The sequence below is a fragment of the Scyliorhinus canicula genome, chromosome 11 (assembly GCF_902713615.1).
Source record: "Scyliorhinus canicula chromosome 11, sScyCan1.1, whole genome shotgun sequence".
NCBI lineage: Eukaryota > Metazoa > Chordata > Chondrichthyes > Carcharhiniformes > Scyliorhinidae > Scyliorhinus > Scyliorhinus canicula.
In genome coordinates this window covers 159,411,673-159,439,432 of record NC_052156.1, presented here as the reverse complement: position 1 = coordinate 159,439,432, position 27,760 = coordinate 159,411,673, and positions in this window count along the sequence as shown.

The following is a 27,760-nucleotide window of genomic DNA, read 5'->3' as shown; positions in this document are numbered from 1 at the left end:
GGTCACACACAAGCTGGATTTTCAGGGACTGGAATCCCTTCCTGTTGATATAGGGCACTCCCAGATGGTCTGGTGAGGGCAAGGCGACATGCATGCCATCTATTAGCCCCTGGACCGGGCATCTTGTTGGGCCTGATGCATGTCAAAGTTTATGCAGTTCGCTGCCCGGGCAAACAGTGCATTGGTAACTTCATGGATGACCTTGTGGGCTGTAGCTTGTGAAATGCCGCGCAAGTCCCAACTCGAGTCCTGGAATGACCCTGAGGTGTAGATGTTCAGGGCTGCGGTGATCTTGACGGCCACCAGGAGTGGAGAGCCATCTCCTTTACGTGGTGAGAAGTCCGCAAGAACATGACACAGAGCCACACCATCACCTTGTTGAGGCGGAGCCACCTGCGGTACGTGCTGTCCGTCATCTGTTCAAAATACCAGTGACGCTTGTGCACCTTGGGCCATGGCTGTCCTCCGTCCCTGGATCCCTCCCTGGCCTAATGAGAGGCCAGATCCTCAGGGTGTGGGGCGGGGTCCTGCACATGGGCCGCTGCCTCGAGTGTCTATCGGCGCTGCTGCTGTCTCCTCTAGGATATGGCCACCGAGCCCACCAGCAGTACAGCGAGGGCAGCTCCCGCGGGGTCCAAGATATCATCCATTGCGTGTAATATCTGTGAGGAATTGGGAGAGGGTGAGAGACAGACAACCAGTGCTGTCCTTCACCCCAGACCCCCCATTGCACCCTCCTCTCCCCCCACCCCCACATTCCCACATTCCTCCATTGCTCCCTCCTCCCCCTCCCCGCCCCGCATTCCCACATTGCTCGCCCCACACCCTCTATGCTATTCGACATTCCCGGCCCGCGTGCCCCAACTCCCCCCCCCCCCCCCCACAGTGGGGGGCCCCTGGTCACTGGATCCCAGACAGGTGCAAGTAACGCTACCTGGGCCAGGTGCTGGTCCCCTCCCCAGAGCACAGCCCCCCCCCGGTCAGCAAAATGTCCCGGGAGTTCGGAAGTTGACCTCGGTGTCCATGGTATTGCTTCCTTCAGTATTCAGGTGTAGTATCCAGGCATCACAGTCTGATTGGGTTTGCTAGATAATAACTCCTACATGCTACATGACCCGTCCATCCATAGGGATCCACTTCAGAGGGATGAAGTGCCCAGTTCACTACGATTGCCAATTTGCAATGAGCAATAGCCTTCAGCCGCACGGCCAGAGTACTCCGCGGTCAGTGGGTGGTTGTGGGGTAGGCGGGCAGGGTCTGGGGTTTCACCCAGAACAGGACCACACAATCCAGGCATAGCAGACCCGGGGGTTGCTGAGACACCTCTCTCCTCCCCCCTCCACTACCGCTATTGGTGGCCACCCCACACCCCGAAACCCACCCACCCCCGATGGTGACACATGCCAACCCAGGCTGTCCCCCCCAGGGGCTCCCCCACTCCGCTCCGAGCACTGGGGCAGCATGCCCAGTGCCCCAGAGCTGATAGCCCGGAAGGCAAGGTGGGTATTCACTTGTTTGGGTCTTCACAGCAGTTCCCCCGCCAGCTTCACGTTTTAAAGAGGAGTACTAATCAGCGCCCATGTGACCACTCGCTGAGGGGTGGCATTAGATCGTGAGAGGCCGTTAAATTGGGGGTCGCTCCAGTTAATTGTTTGGAGATTGGCCGTAAGTGGTAACAGCTAGTTTCTTGCCATGCTACGGGGCGGAACCCTGATTTCATTGTCGGGGACGGGCCGGTTTGACCCCAAACAGATCGGCACCAGGCTTGCTCCTCGATTTATGCCTCTCCCGTGATCTAACAGCCTCGTTATGCTTACAAAGTCTGTGTGCATGGCGACTTGGAAGCAGTATCAAATCTAACCTCAGCAAGAATGCACTCATCTCACCTTCACACCTGCACGTAGTGGTCAGACAAGAGCGCCTCCCGCTGTTACCCCGGGGAAACAGCACCTCCCCACTTTCCTGGACAGGCCACACATTCTCTGGGGCCTCCTCATTCAGGTCTGAAGGACAGCCAGCCTGAAGCATCTGGCCTGCAGTGAGTGAATGGCTGTCCGGGTCCCTTTTAGTTACGGCTCCTGGACCTTCGCCCACACTAGGTAGCGGCGGGGCACCGATTTCCTGCCCCCCTCAGCCCACCCCCGGCACAGATACATAGAAAATTAGCTGAATAGTACAAGGTTGCGTATGATCAGCTTCCCCCCCCCCCCCCCCCCCCCCCCCCCCCCCCCCCCCCGAAATCTCTCCCACTCCTGTCACTGAACTTCGATTTCAGAACGGAACATTCCATCCATTCTTATTGTTGCTACTTATTAATAGTAATTATTCTGCAGTGATCGCACTCTTTCACTCGCTCCCTCTGGGTAGCAGAGGCTGTTATCAGATGTTACATCCTAACAACAGCTATTGCAGTTCAAAAAAAGAATTCACTGCGTGATGTAGTTTGTGACACGTTGTTATGTTAAGACTCGGTATGAATGCAGCATTATCATTGTCCTTGAGGAGCACACACAGACAAGCAATGAAGATAATTGTAGGCATTCAGAATCCAATTTATACAGAAAGCTTTATGGTGTGGGTTTGCCGGGATTGGAAAAAAGATGACTTCAAGGAGATCTAATTGTGCTTGCCAATTTCAAATTGATTCATACAAGATATTAATCATCTGAATACCAAGGCCCAAGTTAAACACCAATGAAGCTAATCATTGTGGGGGGGGGGGGGGGGGGGGGGAAGAAGTAAGGCAGAGACTTTTTAACCCAAAGGTCGACAAACTTGTGGACTAGGATGGCAGGGAAGTCTGTTGAGGGACAAGGCATTGAGGGATAGGGTGAGATGGAAGAAGTAGTTGACCTATCATAAGAGACAAGACTTTGAGATCAATGTAATGATCTATTCTTTAGAATTCCTGAGTTTGAAAATTCAACATAGTGCCCTCCCCCTAATTCAAGAATCTTGATATAGAATCCCACATTGTGCAAAACCGATCTGATGCACAAAAGCATAAAACCAGAGCATCAGAGAGGGGTTCCACAGAGGGTGAGAGAATTATTTTGCACATTCATGCTTCACCATCCACTTCTTACATGTGATGTACAACATTTAAGGCTCGTATGAGATTACAGTAACTTTCATCAAATAAATTACGTTAAGTGGGCCTCAGGGTGGAATGAGCAGCCTGTTCATTTAGAAATTCTAGTTGCATAAACAATTGCATTGTTAAGGGTTTTTGAAGTCCATATATGAACATTGCTGTCAAAGGGACTGGGTGCAGAGCGAACTCGTATTAAAATTGGAGACGTTTGTTCTGGCAGAATGCAAACAGATTAATCACAATTTACATTAGTATAAACAATCACATTTTCCACTGGCATTACCAATGAAGAAAGGGTAACTGGAACTGATAGAAGTTTTCAAAAAATACGCTTTGTAACTTTAAATTGTTTCGAAGAAATGTGAAACAGAATTTCACCACTTGTCATTTGCAAACTATGAAATGATCGCTCACAACTCGATTTCAGTCTGAGCCTGTGATCATGAAGGCCACAAAGTTTTTTGTTTTAGAACATATAGTGCAGAAGGAGGCCATTCGGCCCATCAAGTCTGCACCGACCCACTTAAGCCCTCACTTACACCCTATCCCCGTAACCCAATAACTCCTATCCTTTTTGGTCACTAAGGGCAATTTATCATGGCCAATCCACCTAACCTGCACGTCTTTGGACTGTGGGAGGAAACCGGAGCACCCAGAGAAAACCCACGCACACACGAGGACAGTGACCCAGCGAGGAATTGAAACTGGGACCCTGGCGCTGTGAAGCCACAGTGCTATCCACTTGTGCTACCGTGCTGCCCGTAATCATCAAATTATCATTGATCAATGGGATAAGAGGTCAGCCAATTCAGTGCTGAGATGAGGTGCAACCCTCTCATGGAGTTGTGAATCTTTAGAATTCTCTACCTGTTATTACCCGCACAGGACCTACAGGGTGCGAAGCAATTAACCTTCCCATGAGCCTCATTGAGCAAAGCTCCTTCGCTGAGGGGCGCGGAGCTCCTGAACATTCTAATAGCCTTTAAAAGCCGACCGGGTTTGGAAATGACACCTCAGACATGGCGGGGATCTGAAGAGTATTTGTACATATTATTACTTTGTAATAAAACTAGTTTCTCTTTATCCACTCGCCTCGATCTCGTCTGTGGCCATCGAACTACCCCAGAGCGCTTTGGATGTTTTGAAGATGAGTATATTCAAGACTGTGATCGATAGATTTTGAGCGCTAAGTGAATCAAGGGTTATTGAGAAAGCGCAATTGATGTAGTTCAGCCAGATGATCTTATTAAATGACGGATCGGGCTCAAGGGGCCTTCTGGTCTATCCCAGCTTACATTTTTATGTTCTCAACCCAAAGCTGTTCAGACGAGGGGTCATTTGAAAGAGACAAAACGTTGATACATTTTTGTTCAGTTGAGTGGGAAGTGATATGGAACTAAGTCAGATAAATGGAGTTAAGTCACAGATGAGGACAGAGTTGAGGCGAAATTTTTTCATTCAAAGAGTTGTGAATCTTTGGATTTCTGTAACTTGAGAGCTGTGCAATCGTTGATTATATTCAAGCCAGAGACTGGTGGATTTTTAGATGCAAAGGGAATCAATGAATTTGTGAGTATCACAGGATGATGGAGTTTAAGGACAAGATCAGACATGATGTTACGGAAGAGCAGGCTCAAGGATCCAAATGTTCTACTTGTGCTTCTAGTTGTGTTCTTATTTTCTTATCAACCATGATCTAATGGAATGGTGGAACAGGCTGTTAGGGCTGCATGGCCTATTGCACGAGATTCAAATACAGGAGTAGGGGTGTTTTGCTGCAGTTATACAGGACCTTGGTGAGACCACACCTGAGATATTAGGTGCAGTTTTGGTCTCCTTCTCTGAGGAAGGATGCTCTTGTTATAAAGGGAGTGCAGCGAAGGTTTACCAGGCTGAATCCTGGGATGGCAGAAGTATGAGGAGAGATTGAGTCGGTTAGGATTGTGTTCGCTGAAGTTCAGAAGAATTAAGTGGGGTATGTTATGAGAGCGGCGTTTTCAGAACCCCAAAATGTATCATGGAGTTCAACCAACCTCTCCCTTTAATGTATTGTTGCTTTTGAAGCACACAGCTTGGTCTCCAGATGTGGTATTACAATTATGGACACGTGGGTTTTTAAACACAAAACAATGTTTCTTCCATGAATTCAACTTAACCTTTTTAAAATAAACATTGGATCCCTTAACACCCCTTACTTCAAAGATAACCCCTAAAATAATACAACACTAAATAATCCCTCAAAATGTTCCTTCAAACCTCCAAAAGACTTAACACCTTTAAACAGAAACACAGTCCAAAGATGTGCGGATTAGGTGGATTGGCCATGCTAAATTGCCCGTAGTGCCCTAATAAAAGTAAGGTTAAGGGGGGGTTGTTGGGTTACGGGTATAGGGTGGATAAGTGGGCTTGAGTAGGGTGATCATGGCTCGGCACAACATTGAGGGCCGAAGGGCCTGTTCTGTGCTGTACTGTTCTATGTTCTATGTTCTATACATCAGGTTAAAGACATTACTATTATGAGTTTAAATCACCCAAATGATTCAGAGATAGTCTTTCATGGCAGAGATCACAGCAGCTCCAGCTCACTGCAAACACAGACACACCCCAAGCTCTTTTGCTCAAAACTGAAACCAAAACACTGCAAAATGGCTGAGCTAAAAACCCAGCTCCACCCACACTCTGACATCACTTCAGTAATATGAGCTGCTCCATTTCTTTAAGGTACATTGCTTAAACAACCATTTCTTAAAGGTACTCACACATGACAGGTATCTCATAGAAACCTATAAAATTCTAACAGGAATAGACAGGGCAGATGCAAGCAGGATGTTCCGATGGTGGGGGAGCCCAGAACCAGGGGTCACAGTCTGAGGATGCAGTTTAGACCATTTAGGATTGAAATGAGGAGACATTTCTTCATGCAGAGAGTGGAATTCGCTACCACAGAAAGCAGTTGAGGTCAAAACACCGTGGGCGGTATTCTCCATTCCGCCACACGCGTTTACTGGTGTGGCAGCTCCCCCACCGGCAGCTGGATTCTCCGTCCCGGCAAACGGTCAGTGGGGTTTCCCATTGTTGGTACCCCCACACCATTGGAAAATCCGTGGGCGTGAATGCATTGCCGGCAAAAGGCTGGATCCCTCCGACGGAGAATCCAGCCATGTATGTTTTCAAGAAGCAAGTAGATATAGCACTTTGGGCGAAGGGGTTCAACGGATTTGGAGGAAGGCGGGATCAGGCTATTGAGTTGGATGATCAGCCATGATCAAAATGAATGGCGGAGCAGACTCAAAGGGCCGAATGGCCTCCTGCTCCTCCTAATTTTCTATGTTTCTTTTTCCTGTATTCTGAAACTTTTCAACAACCAGTTGAATGATTGGTCACTATCTGATTTCATTCTGGTTGTCTCATCTGTTCAGCCATGTCAATGTGCAAAGTCTCACGGGCAGAGATCTACAATGAAAATGTACAGACATTTCATTCCTCATTGACATTGAAATTACTCCTGTCACTCAGCGAAGTTACAAAGATTACTGATGTGGGGAAAGAGCAGTGTTGTTTTGATGCAGGCGAGGTAATTCATCCAAAATGGTGGCTAAAGTACCGACCCCGCTCCCAATGCATTCAAACCTAACCAGAAAATAGAATTTTGCATTCCTCACCTCAATGGGCACAAAAGATTCTTGGAAATATAAGCGGAGTCTTTTAATCCTTCTCCAAATTGAAGCCTTAGCTAAAAATTTGCATTATATTTTGAGAGCTTGGAAGTAGTTTTCTGATTAACACATTTGTGCAAATTTCCTCTCCATACAATTTTAGTGCAGCCCTTGATATACCCGGACTCTGAGTGGGGTCCCCAAATTGTTATGCACCTGGGTGAGGAGGAATGAACTGCGACCCCTTCTTTAGTCAACCCCCTCGGTTGGTCGCAACAACGTTAATTTGTAATGGATCACTTCTATCGTGGATATCTTTTCCAGTCCTGGGCCGGGATTCTCCGACCCCGCGCCGTGCTGGAGAATCCCCGGGGGGGAATGTGGGAATCGCGCCCTTCCGCCCCGACACTCCGATTCTCCCCCACCGATTCTCGGGCACCCGCAGGATTCCCGCCACGCCGGTCGGGAGCCGTGAAAGCAGCCCAACCCTGCCGATTTTCAGGGCCCCAATGGGCCAAGTGGCCGACGGGTTTGGACGAGTCCCATCGGCGTGGGTTACTCAGGTCCCTCTCTCCCTATTTCAGACGATGGAATATTGTAAGCACTGTAAAAGGTCACAGCCAAGGCAAAGCTTTAGCAATAGGCAAAACACATGCTGCTCAGGGAGGAAGCCAAGGTCAGCACAGGCCCATACCATGTAGGTGTACCCACTGCCAGAAACAGACACAATGCAACAAAACCCTATCATCAGGACCCAGGTCACTCCACTAATGATCGAGCTGCTGGTAAATGGCCACCTATTGGAAATGGAGGTGGACACGATGGCTACTGTCTTTGTCATTGGAAAACAGCCATTTGATCACCTCCAAACTGGTATCCAATCCTTGGGTATAGGAGACGCTAGGGCAAGACCAGTCACCTACACAGAGGAACTATTACAAATAATGACCCCAGCACCCTCCAGGCAGCCCAGCTTCCACTCATCATTGTGTGGGAGCATTGAGACATCCGTCATCGCCAGCATTTACTTTTCAACCAATACCTTCGGAAGGTGATTCAATAATGCATCTCTTGGCTGTTTATAGGGTTTTGTGGTGTGTAAAATGGAAGTTGTGCTTTCCCACATGACATTAATTACGCTTAAATAGCACTTCATTATCTGTAAAGTACGTTCTCACTACCTGTGGTTGCAAAAGACACCGTATAAAAAGAAGTTATTTCTTCCTTTAAGAGAAATGACAAGGTGCAAAACAAGTTTATCTTACGGATTTACCCGTTTGCCAAGAAAAGAAATCTCATTCTTTGGCAATCGAACACTTTGTGCAGCCAGCTACAGATTAGGACTCTTCCTATCTTCTCCAAACGTGCATCCTAGCCCTAATCTCATTGTCACAGTATGGATATTCCTCTCATTGTGCATTCAAAATCCTTGTACCTTTCCTGAGCGATATGTAAAAATTATGCTGATTGTTGCCGTTTTTGTGCCGGAGATTATTCCCCGTTGTGAAATTGTTGTTACAGCCCAGGTTCTTTCCACTTAATGTCCTTAGAGCTGGCAAGGAGTTAAGACTTGAGATACTTTTTCATGAGGGAAGAGAAGCCAAAAACAGGCAAACAGGCAGATGTCAGTCCTGATCAATTCCAGTAGCTAAGGTAATCCTAACTTTATATTTTAAAAAAAGTCTTGGCACTGGGTGTCTTTTGTGCAGATTTCATTATCCAACACAAAGCCAACAAGTGATGACCAGTATATGAAACTTTGGCTAATGGCATTCACTTCTGTGTGAAAATATTAATGGTTTAAGTTCCACTCCGAAGGTCTGAACACAAAATACAGATTGGGCTGAATTCTCCACTTCGCGACACGGGAAGGGAGAATCGCGACCGCACGGAAAATAAAGCCAGATTTTAAAAAATTTATTTTACGACCGGCGCTGATTCTGACACCATGCTCCAGTCCTCACTGGCGACAAGACTGAGGTTTGAGCCCCGTGCTGGCAGATTCACGCAAAATGTAATCTAAATAGATTTAAATATCGTTAACGGCTTGGGCACTTCAAGCTCCACCCTCTCCATGATGCATCTGGCCATCTGGGAGCCAATGCAGTCCATCCCTTTGGACACCCTCCTACTCCAGCTGTATCATCAAGGGAATGGGCGTGGCCAAGCTCAATCGTGAGCCCACCGCGTGTTGGCACTCCTCAGAAGCACTGGCCCGAAACAGAGGATGCAGGGGACCAGCAGAGCTCACCCTAACCAATGCACACCTACACCATCACCTTTGGAACCCTCCCTGGTTCTGTGCCTCTCTCGAGGCCGAGGCTTCACCAGTGACCCCCATCCCTCAAGATCACCAGCTATCTCCTCCTGGTGAACCTGGCAATGCTGACTACCTCTGCCACCGCATCCCAGGTGCCGTTCAGAAGGATTCACTTGAGTCCATGGCCTACCCTTGGGAAGAGGGTTCCCCTCCTCTCCTCGCTGGCATGGTGCTTTGGGTCTACCCCGGACTCCTGACCACTGGGGAGGAACGTGTTCTGTGAGCCACCTTCGTGGTAAGTGGAGCGCTTAAAAAGCAGACCCAGCTATCAGGCCGTTTGGTGCTATCTCTGGCCCCAGCGGTTACCAACGCCCGATGGGCCGTGAATAGCTCTCAATTCGCACCAGCAGAGTTCTGGCCCAATTGCATGTCCTGACTCGCTTACCGAATAGCACCCCCAACAGAAGTGCGAGTCTCACTCTATTCGTCCCACAGATGGAGAATTTCGGCCATTGACACTCGCAGGGCAGGACGGAAGGTGTGGTGCCTGCAGGCAGTGCCATCGTTCAGACGCGACTTTAAACCGAGGTCAAACAGGTGGCAATATTGGAAGAAGAACATTCTCTCTTCAGTCTCCTGGGCAGTATTTATCCATCTCCGAGCATCACCCAAAACATATTAACTGGCCGATATTTCAGTGTTGTTATTGTGACATTGCTGTGTGCAAATTGGCTGCCTCTGAGGGGGGAGGGTGACTGGAATAAAATATTTTTTTTCTCGAGAAAAAATGGAATGCATTTGAATGCATGCTGTTTCGTGTACATTTTCTTTTTGACTAAAAGCAACTGGCAGCTTGTTTTTCCACACCCAGGGCTCTGCTAAACATCAGCTGTGGCTAAAAATGGGATGTGAAGGTGGGTGTTGATTAACGGAATGGAAGAAAAACGCTTTCTGTGGGATTTTATGCTAATTAACCTTTATACCCTCGCCCATGTCAGCTTGAAAGGTCTAAATTAGTATCTGTTGCTAGGTTTTCAGTAGGTGAGAATTTCTTTGAATTGGCTGAATGAATTTAAGCAAACAGTGAGAGAATTGAAGTGTGATGTATTATTCACATTAGCATCTGTGTGTTTTTTTTATTTACTTTATGTAGTATTCAGAAACGCTGTTCTCCAATTAAAAGGCATTAAAAACAAATATCAAAATGAATTTTAAAAGTATCGCTTGCATTCCATTGTTCATCCTTATTACCAATAATTGTGGTGAGAATAATAAGTTCTTTGACAATGCGGCGTTGGAAATTAGATCCATTTATCTCCACTGACGGCAACACAACAACGTGCCTTATATTTTTAAAGCAATTTGTGTGGAGCAAGGGCTAAGTCGGCGACAGCAAATCATAAATTGCAATTCTTTCAAGGTGCTAAATCCCCTGTGGCTGCCTTTAATAGCTTGTGTTTTAGCATTTTGAAAAAAAAAAATCAAACACATGTCATGCCTTTTACCAGCTCAACCTTTTCAAAAAGGTCTACAGGCTGTAAGATCTTAAAAGGAATTACAGGCTTGATAATAAATAACTTCTGTAATGTGCAGGGTTTATGGCCAACTTTATTAGCGATGTAAAAGTCAAATGGAACAAGCCATGTCCCATTACCATCTCGCCATTTAATTTGCACTAACGTTCCTCGGCTCTTTTATCATTTGTTATCAAAGTGCTTTAACTTCGACGAAGAGTCTTCCAGGCATGAAATGTTAGCGGTGTTCTCTCTCCACAGATGCTGTCAGGCCTGTTGGGGCTTTCCAGCATTTTCTGTTTTTACTTTAAACCCCCCAAATTCTTTGAGCCACCTGGCTTGGATACACGAGGCTATCGCCACCCTCCCATTTTCTGGCGACATAGCTCATTTCTCAAATTATTGTTCTGAGCAGTTTCTATTATCACACAAGGGCAGGTGCTGCTGTGGCCAACCCTTGACATGCGAGCCCTCAGCAACCGGCAAGTGAATCCCGCAGAGAACCCACTGGCCAAGCAAACCCACTGGGCGCGATTCTCCGCACTCACGCCGGTTCAGAGAATAACGGTTCGCGCAAATTTTCACGGCGACGCTGGTCCGACGCCCTCCCGCTATTGTCCGAACCCCGCACAAACTCCACGTCGGGATTCCCGGCAAAGGCCTCGAACGCGCCCCCGACACGACCACAATCACTACTTATTGGCCCCCCGCTATTCTCCGGCCCGGATGGGCCGAAGTCCCGACGTCATCACGCACTGTTTTCACGCCGGCCAACACACCTGCTTTCGAAGTTCGCCAACCAGTCGTGCCGGCTGACGAGAGCTTCGATTAGGTGAGCGCACCGCTCAGCGCACCGCTGAGCGCACTGCTGGAGTCTGGCCACAACGGGGAAGGCATCCCCGAGAACGGGAGGGGGTCCAGAGCGAGGGGGGGGGGGAGTGTGGGAGATGGAGGGGGGAGTGGGGGAGACGGAGGGGTGAGTGGGGGAGACGGAGGGGGGAGTCTGGGGGGGGAGTGGGGGAGACGGTGGGGGGAGTGGCGGAGACGGAGGGGGGAGTGAGGGAGACGGAGGGGGGAGACGGAGGGGGAGTCTGAGGGGGGAGTGTGGGAGACGGAGGGGGGGGAGTGGGAGTGGGGGGGTAGGGAGAGAGTGAGCGAGTGACCCGTCCAACCCCGGTTACAAAATGTCTGCCACCATGCCATGGCGTGCCGGTCATGAGTACACGGCCGCTGGTTGCCCTGTGGCTTACGGACACAGGCCACTGACGCACCAGTGAAGAGGACGTAGTTAACTGCCCGTTGGATGCAGAAAGTGAGCAGGGGTTAGGCTGCCCGCGTGTCAGCAGCGCGTCCAGGCCACTGGGACACACAGGTATCCCGTGGCAGGCGGCTGCCGAGTTGTCAACCAATCTCCATCTAACATGTCCCGTTTCTCTGCCTCCACCACCCTTCTGTAGGTTAGCACAATGTCTGTGAACAGAACGCCTATGTTCTGCGCAGTGGTTGGGGCCGCTGTACTGCATTTGGCGATGCAGCAGCATCCACACCCACAACCCGCAGTGGATGCAGGGCCAGCTGCAGCAGCAGGGGGAAGGGCCGAGGAGTTGCCAGTCATCGAGCAGCATGGGGGGGAGGAGGAGGAGGAGGGGGAGGAGGAGAGAGTGAGGGTGCAGCCACGGCGCCAGAGGCGACGACCAAGGCCGAGGGTGTACCGTGCCCAGATCTCTTTCCTAACAATGACGGACATCACCTGCAGGAGGAGACTCCGGCTGCGTAGGCGGACCGTGATACATATCTGCCAACTCCTGTCGCACCTCGCCCCACGTGGAACGGGGGGAGGACACGCGATCCCGGTTGCCATCAAGGTGACGGTCGCTCTTAACTTCTATGCGACCGGCTCCTTCCAGTCTCCGAGCGGGGACCTTTCCGGGATCTCCCAGTCATCGGTCCACAGGTGTATCCGGGATGTGACCGACGCCCTCTATGCCATCGCCGATCGCTACATCACCTTTCCCGAGGACCGAGCAACTCAAGACTCATGAGCTCGTGGATTTGCCAACGTGGCCGGGATACCGATTGTGCAGGGGGCAATCGATTGTGTTCACATCCCCATGCGCCCGCCTGCAGGGGACAGGGATGTATTCACAAACAGAAGGGGGACATTCTCCATGAGTATCCAGGTGGTATGCGACCCCCACATGAGGATCATGAACGTCTGTGCAAGGTTCCCAGGGAGTGTGCATGACTCCTACATACTGGCGCAGTCGTTCATCCCTGCGATGTTTGAGGGACGTCCCCCCCGGCTGAAGGGCTGGTTGCTAGGCGACAGGGGTTATCCGCTGAGGTCTTGGCTGATGACGCCTATACGGAGGCCTCAGACCAATGCGGAAACCCGATACAACAAGGCCCATGCAGCAACCAGGGGTGTGGTGGAGCGCTGCCTTGGCCTCCTGAAGATGAGATTCAGGTGCCTGGACCGCTCCAGAGGGGCCCTGCAGTACCAGCCCAACAGGGCCACTCGTATTGTTGTGGTCTGCTGTGCGCTGCACAACATCGCGATGCAGAGGGGAGATGACCTGCTGCAGGAGGCGGAGGGAGAAGCCAGTGGCAGTGGTGCCAGCACAGAGGAGGAGGAGGAGGAGGAGGAAGAGAGGGAGGAGGAGGAGGAGGAGGAGGCTGGCGGAGTGGCGGGCGCAGCACGCAGACATGACCCAGGTGCTGGTGATGTCCAGGAGGCGGCACGACGGACCCGGCGAGGACGGCGGGCACGCGACGCCTTGGTGGCAGCACGGTTCACGCGTCGCATGTGACGTCCCCGCTGAACACCAAACCACCACCTGCATCGCTAGTCGTGCAGAGGGTCAACACACAACTGCCACCACCACAGCCCCCCCCCCCCCCCCCCACCCCCTCTCAGTGTACACTGCTCCACTTAGTCATCACCCTTACCACTGGGTCCAGACGGTATGGTACAACATCAATGGCTGTGTCAGCGGGTGTGATCAGTGCCATGTGGAATGATGACAGACCGCTCTGCGAAGAGCTGTGAGCTCAGAATCGTTAGAGAGAGTCTGACCCATGGCAATAGCTGAACCATCCACCTTGGTGGCTGCTGAGATTGTCACGGACACTTTATCACGTGCCCACGTGGGCTAGCTGTGGGAAGGGGTGGGGGGGGGGAGGTACTGCACACCCGGCACCGAAGTTTCATCGCTCGTCAACCCCAGCGACACTCGGTCACCATCACGAACCCTGTGGCTGTGGAATAATCACACGGTATTACAAGTAAGGTGGAACAGTGCGTTTAATGTGAACAAACATTTACAGGTGCCCTAGCCCCTACAACTAAACTGTGCCCTTCACCCGTGCCTACTTACTCAGTGTCTATCTTTGTTGCCTTACGGGCCCTACCACTACGTCTAAGTGATTCCCCAGATGATACAGCAGGAGTGGAGGAGGACTGCTGCGAATCGCCCCCTTTGACTAGTTTCTCCTTCGGCAAGCGTTTCCTGGGGCGACCCGGCCTTGAAGGGCCAGGCTGCTCTGCGGGCGTCTCGGGTGACGTTGTGCCACCCTGCTCTGCCTGCTGCCCACCTGATGCACCAGGGATGGGACGGGGGGAGGCCGAGAATTCCGGGACGTCCCGTGATGGATTTAATGGGACGGGCCCCGAAACCTCCTCCTCCCTCGGGGAGCCCGGTGGCCCCCGGGCCTCACTTTGGGACAGAGGTGCGAGCAGGGAGGTGCCCCGTCGCGCCACCGACACCTGGCGCTGCCAGTCCTGGAGGCCTGCAACGGTATCCACCAGGATCCGAAGGTTTGCAGAGACGGAGTCCAGGGAGTTAGACATTCCCGCCAGGGACTGTGCGACCTCAAACTGTGAGTGCACAACGCCATCCAGCACGTGTGTCAGGCGGTTGATGCTTTCCGCTACTGACTGCTGGGACTGTGCCATCGACTGCTGTGACTGCCATGGCGTGCTGCGACTGGGCCATGACCTGCTGAGACTCGGCCAAGGCCCGCAGCGCGCCGGCAATGTCGTGTTGGCTCTGGCGCATTGCTGCCTGTGAGAGGGCAACCCTGTCCAGGGCCGAGGATGACGCGTGCACATTAACCCCAACGCCTTGCATCACCTGACCCATTGCCTCCACCGCGGATGCCACCCGTGCGGTGTCGGACTGGGTCTCTGCCATGAGCGGCATCACTCCCTACTCGTGGACACGGTTCGACTCCTCTAACAGCGTCTGCAGAGTCTGGAAGACAGCCCTCATCCCGTCATTGTTACCCTGGGTTTCTTGATGCATCGGCTGTGCGGGTGGGTTGAGAAAGTCCAGGAACTCGGAAAACGTCTGGGAGCCAGCTGTGTGCTGGGCCTGGCCTGGCCTCCGCCAGTCCGGGCCCTCGGCTGCTCCGACCCAGGAGCCTCATCACTAAATAGGCAAGCCGGGGTGAATGTCTCTGGGATGGTGGATGGTGTGGGAGATAGCTGTGCCGCAATCTCGAGGTCGTCTTGGGTGGACGCCTCCTCGATGTCATCGGCCCACTGAGAGGCCACAGGGCGTTCGCAGGCCATTTCTTTATCTAGTGGTGTCGCCGTCTGGGCGTCCTGCTCCACAGATTCTGTTGGGAGGATGGGACTCCCCACTGATCAGGCACCCTCTGTCGTGCGGCCCCGGGTGAGGTGGGGGCAGATGCCTGTGTCCGTCTGGAGCCAGACGGCCCTGGTCGTTCGGCATCACGTCCTAGGGAAGAGAATGAAACGGGTTATTTAGAGACGCTCGGCCGGGCGCTGGACGGTCCCAGTGGGCAGAGTGTGAAGGGACAGAGGATGGGGGAGGTGTCCCAGTGGGCAGAGTGTGAAGGGACAGAGGATGGGGGAGGTGTCCAAGTGGGCAGGGTGTGTGAAGGGACAGAGGATGGGGAAGGTGCCCCAGTGGGCAGGGTGTGGGAAGGGACAGAGGATGGGGGAGGTATCCCAGTGGGCAGTGTGTGAAGGGACAGAGGATGGGGGAGGTGTCCCAGTGGGCAGGGTGTGTGAAGGGACAGAGGATGGGGGAGGTGTCCCAGTGGGCAGGGTGTGTGAAGGGACAGAGGATGGGGGAGGTATCCCAGTGGGCAGAGTGTGTGAAGGGACAGAGGATGGGGGAGGTGTCCCAGTGGGCAGGGTGTGTAAAGGGACAGAGGATGGGGGAGGTGTCACAGTGGGCAGGGTGTGTGAAGGGACAGAGGATGGGGGAGGTGTCCCAGTGGGCAGGGTGTGTGAAGGGACAGAGGATGGGGGAGATATCCCAGTGGGCAGGGTGTGTGAAGGGACAGAGGATGGGGGAGGTGTCTCAGTGGGCAGGGTGTGTGAAGGGACAGAGGATGGGGGAGGTGTCCCAGTGGGCAGAGTGTGTAAAGGGACAGGGGATGGGGGAGGGGGGGGTGTTTGTCATGCAGGGTTGTCTCACTTGTTGCAGCTCCGCCAAACTCGGATTGCGCGATCTCCCGAGTAGCAGATCCGCCAACAAGGTCCAGTGCCCTCTGCTCAAACGTGGTGAGGGGCCGCAGGATGGGCGAACCCCACATAGGCACGGGGAGAACATGCAGATAGTGACCCATTCCGAGAATCGAACCTGGGACCCTGGAGCTGTGAAACAACAGTGCTGACCACTGTGCTACCGTGCCGCTGATTTTGGACTCCAGATTGACGTAAAACCATAACTTGTGTTGTATTGTGGTCGTGCCCTGAATCCTGTTCCTATTTCCTTATTCCCTGTTTACTGTGTGAGTGAAAAGGGGTAGACATTGCAAAATCCCTCTCTCGTCTGTGACTGTAGTAACAAACCAACCCTTTTTATTTTCTTGCTGATGTGTGGGGAGGCTGGGTCTATGTGGACTGCTTTTGATGCAGTGTAGAGAGAGACAGGCTTCCAACACTTAATGAGATGCAACACGATTTTATTTAAAATCTAACTATATTACATTCTTAACTGTGGATTGACACTATGCTGACCTGACCGGGCCTTGGTGAGTTTCGCCCTCAGCTCACGCCATTCTTTCTCATGAGCGGGTAGCGACTGGAAATCCGTCGTTTTTCTAACGAGGTGGCGGAGGGCTGTGGTGTGTGACACCAAGTTGGGGATGAACTTCCCAAGGAAGTTGACCATCCCTAGAAAGTGGAGGACCGCCTTTTTGTCCTCCGGGGTCGTCATGGCATTGATCGCCGAAACCTTGTCAGCATCCGGCTGCACTCCTTGCTGCAAAATGTGGTCGCCGAGGAACTGGATTTCTGATTGACCGAATGAGCATTTGGCTCTGTTGAGTCAGAGGCCATGCTCTTGGATCCTGTGGAACACCCGCTTGAGGCGATCGATGTGTTCTTGAGGAGTAGTGGACCAGATTATGACATCGTCGACGTACACTTGCACCCCCTCGATGCCCTCCATTATTTGTTCCATTATGCGATGGAACACCTCTGAGGCAGAGATGATGCCAAAGGGCATTTGGTTGTAGCAGTAGCAACCGAACGGGGTATTGAATGTGCACAGCTTGCGACTGGACGCGTCCAGCTGTATTTTGCAGAACCCCTTGGAGGCATCCAGCTTCGTGAAGAATTTGGCATGATTTCGTTTCGATATTGGGTAGTATTCCTTCATGATGTTGCGGTTTAGATCTTTGGGGTCGATACAGATTCGAAGCTCCCCTGACGACTTCTTGACGGGAACTGAGGCACCCTCAATTACGACGCGAGAGCGAGGTCGGTAATCAAAAGGCTTTAATGTACAGAGAACTGAACAGCATCCGAGAGAAATGTGCTCACCACATGGAGCCTTATCCTATATACCGTTTCCTGGGGGTGTAGCCAGAGGCGGAGTCCCCCAGGGTTCCAAGCCTCTTAAAGGGGCAAGGTATTAAAGGTCAGGTACCGTTTACGGCAGTTATTAATACCGTTCATCACAGAAACCATGGAGCTAACCCAGTCTGTGTGTTCGTGACCTTTGAAATGACGCCCTGGTCCTGGAGGTCTGGCAGCTGCTGCTTGAGGCGGTCCTTGAGGGGTGCCGGCACCCGACGCGGTGCGTGAACCACAGGGGTGGCATTTGGCTTCAATAGGATTTTGTATCGGTATGGGAGTGTGCCCATACCTTCGAACACGCTACGGTATTGCGCTATGATGTCAGCGAGCTGAGCCTGGAAGTTATCATCTGGTGAGACTGTTGCCTGTGCGGATGACATAGTGTGAACCCGCTGCACTAGGTTCAGGAGCTAGAGGCCCGAGCACTGAGCAGGGAAGCTCTGTCGGTTCCTACGATTTCAAATTGCAGCGTTGCTTTTAATGACCTATTGGACACCCCATGCTGGCATGAGCCACTGGCAGCAATGACATTGCCATTGTAGTCGGAGCTGGCAGGCCGGTGGAAGAATGCTTGGCCTGACGCGGATGGTGTCGAAGTCAGATTTTGAAATGAGGTTTGCTGAAGCGCCGGTGTCCAGCTTGAAACGTATGCGAACCTTGTTAACCGTAAGGGTAGAACACCACTCGTCGTCCGGATCAATGCTCAGAATTGGGAGGTGTTTCACCATCGTTGAGAGAGGCAGCGCATGCTTAGTGATGATGCCCACCTGGAATGGGGAGTTGAGGCCCTCAGCGTGGGGATCTGGTAGACTGTCGGGGTCGGAGTCTGTCACGGGTCGCTGTACTGACCGGACGCTCCTGCGCTGTGGCTGGGATCGCTTTGTGCTGGGCAGTGGGGCAGATCTGCAAAGGGCTGCGTAGTGGCCAAGCTTGCCACACTGGAGACAGCGTCGTGATTTTGCTGAACATTGGCGCTTTAAATGGGCGGAGCCACAATTCGGACACGTCATGACGCCGACGTCAGCACGTTCCGTGCGCCAACGTGCAGGCACAGTGCGGTCGAACGGCGTGCACACCTGCGCAGGCTGGTTGTCGGTCTCGCCGTTCCCTTTGGTCGTGGCACGCATGCGCTGGAGCCCGGGAAAAGCACGCAAATGGCCACTCTCATCGAGACTCAGGCCCTGCATTTGTTTGATGGCCTGCACCCGTTCTGCCTCGTGGGGGTTTCGCCTTGCCGTTTCTACCGCCTTGATATGGGAGTACCGGTTGTTAGCGTGCTCGTGGAGAACATAGGTTCGATAGCGATGATAAGGGTGAGCTGCTTAACTTTCAGGAGCTGCTGGCGAAGGGAATCGGAGTGGACCCCGAAAACGATCTGATCCCGGATCATGGAATCAGTTGTCGAGCCATTGTTGCATGACTGGGCGAGGATGCAGAGATGGGTTAAAAAGGACTGAAAAGGTTCATCCTTACCCTGAAGCCTCTGCTGGAAAACGTACCGTTCAAAGCTCTCATTGACCTCAATGTCACAGTGGCTGTCAAACTTCAGCAGGACTGTTTTAAATTTCGTCTTGTCCTCGCCTTCAGCAAATGTGAGAGTTGTAGATGTGGACAGCGTGGTCACTGGCTGTAGAAAGGAATAGTGCGATCTTCCTGGCATCCGATGCGGCCTCGAGGTCGGTGGCTTCAAGATAGAGCTGGAACTTCTGTTTGAAAATCTTCCAGTTTGCACCGAGGTTGCCGGTGATGCGGAGCTGCGGGGGAGGGCGGACGCTGTCCATGTTACCGGATGGCTGGTCGCTGGTCAAGGCAGATTCTCTCAAGGTCGGTCTGTCAAACTTCAGCATCACTCACTGGTACCATGATGTGTTGGGTTGGCTGGGTCTACGTGGACTGCGTTTGATGCAGTGTAGAGAGAGACAGGCTTCCAACACTTGATGAGATGCAACACGATTTTATTTAACATCTAACTATATTACGTGCTTAACTGTGGGTTGACACTATGCTGACTAGACTGGAGACCTGAGGCTAACCTGACCAGACTAACTGACGACCACATGGTGTTTGTACTAGTTGCTGCTCACAAGCTCTGACTGTCTCAGAGGCTGGATCCCAAGAGAGCGGGAAAACTGGTACCCTCTGGCGTTATAGTGGTTGTGCTCTGTCTGGTGATTGGCTGCTGTGTTCTGTGTGTTCATTGGTCATCCTGTGTGTCAATCACTGCCTGTCTGCACTCCATCATATAATGGATGTATATTATGACACTTACCTCACTTGCTCGGCAAGTTATTCAAAGAGGATTGGAACCCTCCAAATTCAAGTGCTGGGGAAAGCATGCCACCATTTATAAAAGCGGAAACCAGAATTTAAATTACACCTTTCCGTTTACGGGTTGGTCACGGGCGGAGAAATCAGGGAAGTGTAAATTGACCCTCTCTCGTGACCTTCACAAGCGTAAGAATTGGATATGCGACATTCAATCACTCAAAAAGTGTTAAAAGTTGGTAATCAATTGACGATGCGATGTGTATTGGATGACATTATATTGCAGAGAAAATCTTTTCTGCGGCTTAATTTCCTGTGCAGAAACCACAATGTTAACAGATTGTCTGCAAAAAGTTCCATGTGTCCTGAACTAGGTATTTACTCTTCAAGTGTTGCACAATTAACAATGGAAAGTGAATGTTTCACTGATTGGGGCGTATGTTCAAGTGCAGGATTTACTGATGTGAGCGTCTGTTACAATTAGATAATGCCAGTGTGTATCAAAACTGAACAGGCCATGTAATGTGATAGAATGCGAAGTGAAGGCTGTTTTCTCTGTGCTGGATATATGTAAGCGTGAGTTTTCTTCAGTTTTTTTTCACGGAATGAGTAGCTATTAACCCCTGTGAAGACTGGTATGTTTTCACAATAAAAATCTGCATTTGATAGCGAGTTCATTAACTAGTTAGTGACTAATACTGAGCCACACAGGCTCGGGAAAGTCACAGTAATTCACTCTCTTTATGAGAGAGAGCTTGGCTTTACTTTAATGAAGCAATATCAGTGGAGGTTATTGTTCAATTGCAGGTCCGAGCTGAGATGACTTACACCAATCATGGCAATTGGCTGCAATGCCCAAGTGTTAGCGGACGGAAGGAAAATGGACTAGAATTTCCACGTTGGTTATTAGTTTATACTCCCCACCACCACCTCCAACCCCCCAACTCCCTCCATGAGGATATTTCTGCATGAATTGAAAATTGATGTACAGAAAGATCTGGGAGTTCAGGTCCATTGTAACCTGAAGATGGCAACGCAGGTTGATAGAATGGTCAAGAAGGCATAGAGCATGCTTGCCTTCATCGGACGGGGTATTGAGTACAAGAGTCGGCATGTCATGTTACAGATGTATAGAACTTTGATTCGGTCACATTTGGAATACTGCGTGCAGTTCTGGTCGCCCCATTACCAGAAGGATGTGGATGCTTCAGAGAGGGTGCAGAGGAGGTTCACCAGGATGTTGCCTGGTATGGAGGGTGCTAGCTATGAAGAAAGGTTGAGTAGATTATGATTGTTTCCATTGGAAAGACGGAGGTTGAGGGGGTACCTGATTGATGTCTACAAAATTATGAGAGGTATGGACAGGGTGGATAGCAACAAGCTTTTTCCAAGAGTGGGGATGTCAGTTACAAAGGGTCACGATTTCAAAAGTGAGAGGGGGAAAGTTTAAGGGAGATGTGCGTGGAAAGTTTTTTACGCAGAGGGTGGTGGGTGCCTGGAACGCTTTGCCAGCGGAGGTGGTAGAGGCGGGCACGATAGCATCATTTAAGATGCTGGACAGATACATGAACGGAAGTAGACCCTTGGAAAATAGGCAACGGGTTTAGATAAAGGATCTGGATCGGAGGGCCAAAGGGCCTGTTCCTGTGCTGTAATTTTCTTTGTTCTTTGTTCTTTGAATATTTGGTGATCTTACAGAGTTTGCTGTGATATCACCCCATCCCCCACCCCCAGAATAAATGCTCTTCCAACACACTTCCTCAGCTGATAGTTTTTGCCATTTGGCAAAACTACAGGACACCCACTGTTCCCAAGCCTAATACAGTGGAGGCAGTGGCACAGTGGTATTGTTGCTGGACGGGTAATCTACAGACCCAGAGTCATGGTCAGGGGACCCGGGTTCCAATCCCGCCATGGCAGATGGTGAAATGTGAATTCAATAAAAAACGGGAAGGAAATCTGCTGTTATAATAATAATCGCTTATTATCAATAGTAGGCTTCAATGAAGATCTTATGAATAAACCCTAGTCACCACATTCCGGCCGGCGCCTGTTCAGGGAGGCCGGTACAGGAATTGAACCCGCACTGCTGGCATTATTCTGCATTACCAGCCAGCTGCTTAGCCCACTGTGCTAAATCAGCCCCTGTCAAACTCTAACTACATGTCATTCCAGACCCGCAGCAATGTGTTTGACTTTTAAATGGCCTCAGGGATGGGTCCAGCCAGCGATGCCCAAATCCCATGGACAAAAAAAAAGAACATGGAGATAAATAAAAAGGAAGTGCAAAAACCCAAAAAACAAACATAGGCATGGAAGTGGAAAGGTTACATTGGAGGCTGCTTCTTCCTGAGGTTGGGATAGATCAGAGGCTGGTATTCCATGGAATCTACAAAATCTCCACAATGGAGAAGGAGACCATTCAGCCCTTGGCATCTGCACCGACCCTCTGAAGACGTAACCTCATCCAGGCCCAATTGCCAGCCCTATCCCCATAACCCCGACTATCCTATATATCTTTGGGCAGCAGGGTAGCATACGTGGCTAGCACTGTGGCTTCACAGCACCAGGGTCCCAGGTTCGCTTCCCCATTGGGTCACTGTCTCTGCGGAGTCTACACGTTCTACCCGTATCTGCGTGGGTTTCCCCCGGGTGCTCCAGTTTCCTCCCACAGTCCAAAGACGTGCAGGTTAGGTGGATTGGCCATTATAAATTGCCCTTAGTGTCCAAAAAGGTCAGGAGGGTTTATTGGGTTACGGGGATAGGGTGGAAGTGAGGGCTTAAGTGGGTTGGTACAGACTCGATGGGCCGAATGGCCTCCTTCTGCACTGTATGTTCTGTGTTCTAAGGGGCAATTTTAGCATGGCCAATCCACCTAAACCAAATCTGCACAAAGAAGTTTGGACTATGGGTTGGTAGACTGAGGACTATGAGGAGGAAACCGGAACACCTGGAGGGAACCCACCCAGACACGGGGAGAAAGTGCAAACTCCACACAGTCACCCGAGGCCGGAATTGAACCTGGTGCTGTGAGGCTGCAGTGCTAACCACTGTGCCCACCCTGCACCTACCCCTCCCACCCCCCTGCCATGCAGGCTGTATAGGTATCTGATTGGTAGTTCTCACTGCTGTCTCTGGACATCTGAAAGTGGGACAGTGTTCCCTTCCCTAAATGCTAAACTCCAATGTTTGCAGACAATACAAAGATCACACAAAAGATTCACAAATCAAAACCCAATTGTCTCACAGATGAACACAGCAGGCAGTGTTGTCGTGGTATTATGACTGGACTAGTAAACCCGGGACCCAGAGTAATGCTCTGGGAACCCAGGTTCAAATCCCGTCACTGCGGATGGTGAAATTTGAATTCATACAAATTTGAAACTATCTGGTTCAGTTATGTTCTTTAGCGAATTAAATCTGCCACCCTTCCCTGGTCTGGCCTACAAATGACTCAAGGTACACAGAAATGTGACTGACTCTTGAAATGGCCCACTAGCCACTCAGTTCAAGGGTGAATGGGGACGGGTTATACATATTGGCTCAGCCAGCGACACTCACATCCCATGAAGCAATGTTTTAAAAATGCTATGACCGTGACCCAAACACATCGGGCGTGATGTTCCGTTCCAGGATATCCGGAATGCATTCCCACATGGGACAGAGAATCGGGCGTCGGGTGAAAATCGGGATCGCCGCCAGGTGCCAATTGGCATGTATTGCTCTGACCCCCCCCCCCCCCCCCAGGTCAACGATGCCCCCCGGCAAGGGAGCGTAAAAAAATGGGTCTCAATGACCCAGTTGCATGTATTTAGCGGGCCCGGCGCCCAATGCTCTGACGTCCCGTGGTTCTCCGGTCCCCGTGCCGGGAATCACGCAGGCGTGGATTATTTATGATCTCAACAATCGTGAACATGACCTGGTGTACCGTGCAGTTGGCCAAAGGGGAGTCCCCCCCGGGGACCCCTGTAATAGGCCGACCACGCACAGGGATCCCTGTAATAGGGACATTCCCTCAGGGACCCTTGTAATAGAGGGATCCCCCACAGAGACCCCTGTAGTAGGGAACCCCTGTCATATGGAATTCCTGTAGCAGGGTCCCCTGCTGAATGGAACCCCCACCACGTACCCCCCCACACACACACAGAGGTCCACCCCTCTCCACTCTCCAAGGAGAACAGCTGTGCTTGTGTCTGGTTCTCAGAAATCCATTCGCTGGAAGCCATTCATAGCTTTCCAGTGGTGGTCATTGATTGACAGCTTGTAAAAACCATCTGCGGCTTTGAAACGATCTGCAGCTTTGCTCCATTTATATCCTTTCACGTTTCAATGGCTATGTGGTGAAACCGCAACATTGGTAAACATTGACCACATCAAAGAGAGGTAAGTGCATTCCAATCACTGTTGATTTTATTGCACTTACCTCTTTTTGATGTGGTCAATGTTTACAAAATTGTAGTGGGGGTGGTTTGTGTGTGGGGGAGGGGTTCTGTGTGTGGGAGTGTCTGTGTGTAGGGGTGTCTGTGGAGGGGGTCCCTTAAGCCAGGGGGGTCCTGTGGAGGGTTTCCCCAATTGCAGGGGTCCGCGGCGGGGTCAGCCTATTACAAGAGTCCCTATGAGGGTCCACCTATTACAGGGACCCCTGTGGACTGGTCTTCCCATACAGGGGTCCCTGTGGAGAGTCTCCCTATTACAGGAGTCCTTAAGGGGTGTCCTCTTATGACAGGGGTCCCTTGGGGGTGGTACCTCTATTAAAGGTTTCCCTGTGGGGGCGACCCTTAAGGCAATGCAAAGGGTTCGTAATAATGGTGTAATTCATCTCCAGTGAGAGAACATAGGCCGGGATTCTCTGAGAACGCAGCAAAGAGTTGACGCTAGCACAAACACTGGGGTGTCTCATGCCAGCGTCAATGGGCTTCTGGGCCCAGCGGTTCTGTTGCCCACAGGGGGCTAGCACGGTGTCGGAGTGCTCTACGTGCTCCAGCTGTCGTATGCGGCCCTGCACTGCTCACCATGGGTCCGCTCATGCGCATGCCGGGCGGCAATGGGGCTGGCTGCCGGCCGCGAGTCCATGCAACATGGTGGAGCCACACAGCGGGCCGGCGCGGAAGAAGATAGGCCCGCCCCTGGATCGCGCGCCCGCCGATCGGTGGCTCCCTATCGCAGGCCTGGTCGTCGTGGAGGCCCCCACTGGAGAGTCTGACCCCCCCCCCCAAACCAGGACGGCCACCATGGCCGCAGGTCCAAGCTCCCGCCGGGTGGAACCATGTTAGAACCACGCCGGCAGGAACACGGCCGGTCGACTGCGGAGAATCACCGCGGGGGTCTCTTTCATTGGCCCCCGTCCGGCGCCGCGTCGATTGCGCGCGCACGGCTGGCAGCCATTCTCCGGACGCCGGAGAATCACGTCCCGACGTCGGACCGGCGTCGCCAGCCATCTCGGCGTCAACTCCGTTTCTCCGAGCCAGCACGGGCTCGGAGAATCCCGGCCATAGTTTCCCAAAAGGAGAACCCCATCCATTAAGAGGAATGCAGTAATAGATATTATATGTGGAATAAGACAACTGATTAGAGATGTTAGCAAATTAACAATACATTAATGCATGAATAGTGGTGAATATCAGGGGGAAGGGTTGGCGTCATGGGGTTAGAGGGAGAAAATGGTAGCAACACAAATGCTTGCAGGTGGCCCATCGAGATGCTGCTCAAAGTTCTTGGTCTACCCACTTCTATAGGATTTGAAAAGGGTTCATTTATATTTAACTTTGATGCCCTCCGTCCTTGTCTGCCCTTTGCACATGAAACATGTAACTATCTTCCTTTTACCATGTAATCATCTATATAATGAACACATACTGGCACTAATTGGCTCTTTGTAATTATTTAGCTCATTAGATGCAAGCGTGCTCAATTTGCTGCCATAATCTTTGTATTTGATCAGAATTGCTTGAATAAAGAATTTGGGTAACCAAGCAAGACACTTCTGCCTTTCTGTTCTTGTAATAAACGTTTGCATTGATGGACTAACTTCAAACGGCAAAATCGTATTTGCTTTTTCCTCGCGACTCAGTCGATAGCATTATCTGGGTACATGTCCCACTCCTGAAATCTAAAATCAGGCTGCTGCTCCAATGCAGTACCAAGGATCTGCTGTTCTTTCAGATGTGTCATCGTTTGGATGGGAGAGTGAACCAATGCTCTTGAAAAAAATAAAGGGAATTTTCCTTCTAATCCTGGTCAATATATACCCCACAACCAAGAAAATAGGCTTGTGTTGGGTAGCGGGAGTTGGGAAAATTCCTAGTTCAGTAGCCCATCCTGGGTTGGATAGGATTTTCAGCGTGGGCAGGGGGGTACACACTGATACCAAGGCGGCCGACCTGAGAACATGCTTGAAGGCAACGACAAGAGTTGTCAGTGACAGAGGCAGCTTGTTGAAAATGCCTATCTCAGTGCTGTGGGACTTTGTCCCAGTTATAATAAAAAAAGGCCCTCCAGCTCTCACCCCTCAGAGACCCTCACATCCCATACGCTTCCCATACTCCATCCATGCCACTGTTAACAACCCCGCTGATACTACCTGCAAGAGTGTCTCAAAATCCCAAAGGATAATTTGAAACTGGTGTCTTTCTGTTTGGATAATGTGAGGAACTATGTACTTCACAGTGAGGAACCAGTTCAATCGTTGTTTAAACAATTAACAAAGAACATTAATTAAAGTAAAACAAAGGAAAAAAGACACACATCTAATTTACACCATGGCACTTAAGTACATGCATAGCTAAACACCAGATTTTATCTGGAGTTACCTTTCGTTCCCAAAATATACCCCCAATCCCTGAACTCACTGAGACACCCCTTTTCCCAAGAACATCCAATCTTCGTAACGCCAAAGGTCAAATCCAGTTAATAGTTACCACACAGTACCGCTTAGGTGACCAAGCCTGGGTCTCTTCCTGGTTCAACGAAGGCACAAACTTCATCTTTTAGAGGAGAATATCTACAATCTGCCGTGTTTCTAAATGTTAGTTGGAACAGTTCTCCGTGACTCAGGGAATAGATGGAACTCACCTGTCTTACTGTTGGATGGAGAACTAACCTCCCTCTCCAATAAAGGTGCTAGCAGTCATACTGTTTAGTCTCTTTGACATTTCCCTTTGTGGATTCTGCTATCTATTTCTCTCAAGTCCCTTGCCTTGAGATATTATCATCTGTATAGCCCCACTGATCTCGGGTAAACAATGTTTCTGATATGCTCAGTCGCACCACAATGTCTCTAGATTCCTGCTAATCTTCTTACTGCGAGAGTCACATTTCATTTTTTCCCTAGAGGTCTGCTAGTCTTGTTATTTGGCTGTTATTTCATTTTCATCTCAAATTCACTGTTAATCTCATTAATTTCCCATATGGGGCAACACGGTGGCACAGTGGGTTAGCCTTGCAGCCTCACGGCGCCGAGGTCCCAGGTTCGATCCCGGTTCTGGTCACTGTCCGTGTGGAGTTTGCACATTCTCCCCGTGTTTGCGTGGGTGTTGCCCCCACAACCCAAAGATGTGCAGGGTAGGTGGATTGGCCACAGTAAATTGCCCCTTAATTGGAAAAAATGAATTGGGTACTCTAAATTTATTTTTAAAAATTAATTTCCCATATTAATCCCATTAATTTACTCTCCAAATGTTCCCATGCAGACTGTGGTTCAGAACACTTCCGATGGGACCATGAACAATGACTCTTTGAAAAGTTGACCCAACTCAGAGGAAATTGCAGAGATCTAGGACGTGCCTCTTCCCACAATGAGGACAGCCAATTTGGGAGTGCAGAGTCCGGGCTCACCACCCACACTCGCCCACTCCCTTAAAAAGGCCCTCCAGAAAATCGGAAATCGCTGTACGGTATCATTGTTTGGCCTTTTTCCCTGGTCTGAGCAAGGTTGTGGTTTCATCAAATCATCCATTCAACTGTTTCAACGTGAAATTGTTGCATATCCAACCTGTGAGGTGTATTTCTTTTCCAAAATATCCCCAAGCAAAAATTAAAAGAACTCCCATTTCGATGCCTTGCCACCAAATCTTTCAGGATTCAGCTGCCAACGAATAGGATGGGTAGCCGATTGAAAATCCCGGAATTGGATTG